Source organism: Carcharodon carcharias (genome assembly GCF_017639515.1).
Source record: "Carcharodon carcharias isolate sCarCar2 chromosome 35 unlocalized genomic scaffold, sCarCar2.pri SUPER_35_unloc_5, whole genome shotgun sequence".
Lineage (NCBI taxonomy): Eukaryota > Metazoa > Chordata > Chondrichthyes > Lamniformes > Lamnidae > Carcharodon > Carcharodon carcharias.
Window position 1 is genome coordinate 1047540 of NW_024470721.1, and position 2500 is coordinate 1050039.

Genomic DNA, 2500 nt, shown 5'->3' on the forward strand with positions numbered 1-2500 from the left:
GGGAGTTCCAGGATTGTGTCCTGTGTAGTGTAGGTACACCCATGGCGCTGTTAGGGAGGGAGTTCCAGGATTGTGTCCGTGTGGTGTAGGTACACCCACCGTGCTGTTAGGGAGGGAGTTCCAGGATTGTGTCCTGTGTGGTGTAGGTACACCCACCGTGCTGTTAGGGAGGGAGTTCCAGGATTGTGTCCCGTGTGGTGTAGGTACATCCACCGCGCTGTTAGGGAGGGAGTTCCAGGATTGTGTCCGTGTGGTGTAGGTACACCCACCGTGCTGTTAGGGAGGGAGTTCCAGGATTGTGTCCGTGTGGTGTAGGTACACCCACCGTGCTGTTAGGGAGGGAGTTCCAGGATTGTGTCCCCGTGTGGTGTAGGTACACCCACCGCGCTGTTAGGGAGGGAGTTCCAGGATTGTGTCCCGTGTGGTGTAGGTACACCCACCGCGCTGTTAGGGAGGGAGTTCCAGGATTGGGTCCGTGTGGTGTAGGTACACCCACCGTACTGTTAGGGAGGGAGTTCCAGGATTGTGTCTGTGTGGTGTAGGTACACCCACCGTGCTGTTAGGGAGGGAGTTCCAGGATTTTGTCCCCGTGTGGTGTAGGTACACCCACCGTGCTGTTAGGGAGGGAGTTCCAGGATTGTGTCCATGTGGTGTAGGTACACCCACCGTGCTGTTAGGGAGAGAGTTCCAGGATTGTGTCCATGTGGTGTAGGTACACCCACCGTGCTGTTAGGGAGGGAGTTCCAGGATTTTGACCCAGCGACAGTGAAGGAACGGCCGATAGGTTTCCAAGTTGGTGTGTGTGCGCGAGCGTGCATGTGACTCGGGAGAGAACCTGGAGACTTTGGTGTTGCCAAGCGCCTGTTGTCCACCTGGTTCTAGGTAAGGGCAGCGGTAGGTTTGAGAGATGCTGCTGAAAGGTTAAGCAGTGGACAGGGGAATGTCCCTGTTCCCTGTAGCTAGTCTTCACCTGCAAACGTGCCTGATGCTGATGACTGTCCCACTACCTCCGCTCCTGGGGGTGGAGAAATCAGCATATTTTTTTGTTATGTCTCTAACCCACCACATCCCTCTCCTGGGTGATCCATTCTGCTTCAGCTTAAAGGAACACGTTGGTTCTGCATCAGCTCTGGATACCTGATCTCCATTCCCTCCATCCAGTAAGTGTTCAGCTCCGGGAATCTGATCCCCATACTCACTGTCCAATAGGGATTCAGCTCCGGGAATCTGATCCCCGTACTCACTGTCCAATAGGGATTCAGCTCTGGGAATCTGATCCTTGTATTCACTGTCCAATAGGGATTCAGCTCCGGGAATCTGATCCCCATACTCACTGTCCAATAGAGATTTAGCTCTGGGAATCTGATCCCCGTACTCACTGTCCAATAGAGATTTAGCTCTGGGAATCTGATCCCCGTACTCACTGTCCAATAGAGATTCAGCTCTGGGAATCTGATCCCCGTACTCACTGTCCAATAGAGATTCAGTTCTGGGAATCTGATCCTCGTATTCACTGTTCAATAGAGATTCAGTTCTGGGAATCTGATCCTCGTATTCACTGTTCAATAGGGATTCAGCTCTGGGAATCTGATCCTTGTATTCACTGTCCAATAGGGATTCAGCTCTGGGAATCTGATCCCCGTACTCACTGTCCAATAGGGATTCAGCTCTGGGAATCTGATCCCCGTACTCACTGTCCAATAGGGATTCAGCTCCGGGAATCTGATCCTCATACTCACTGTCCAATAGGGATTCAGCTCCGGGAATCTGATCCCCATACTCACTGTCCAATAGGGATTCAGCTCCGGGAATCTGATCCCCGTACTCACTGTCCAATAGAGATTCAGCTCTGGGAATCTGATCCCTGTACTCACTGTCCAATAGAGATTCAGCTCTGGGAATCTGATCCCCGTACTCACTGTCCAATAGGGATTCAGCTCTGGGAATCTGATCCCCGTACTCACTGTCCAATAGGGATTCAGCTCTGGGAATCTGATCCTTGTACTCACTGTCCAATAGGGATTCAGCTCTGGGAATCTGATCCTTGTATTCACTGTCCAATAGGGATTCAGCTCTGGGAATCTGATCCCCGTACTCACTGTCCAATAGGGATTCAGCTCTGGGAATCTGATCCCCGTACTCACTGTCCAATAGAGATTTAGCTCTGGAGATCTGGTCCCAATTCTCACTGTCCAATAGGGAGTCAGCTATGAGGATCTGATCCCCATGCCCACTATCCAATAGGGTTTCAGCTCTGGGGATCTGATCCCTGTGGCCACTATCCTGTGGTGACTTTGTTTAGGGAAACGTCTAGATGAGAATAGGGCCAAGCTCTCCCTGGTCCACCATCTCCTGTCTGACCAGTCACAAAACAACCACGATGGAGTTATTGATTGATCACCGTGATCAATCCCCGATCACCTTCGTCTATAACTGCCCCAGGTGTGATGGTGGGGGGGAGCATTGCCAGTCGTGGAGAGTTACCCATTCCTTTCCAATG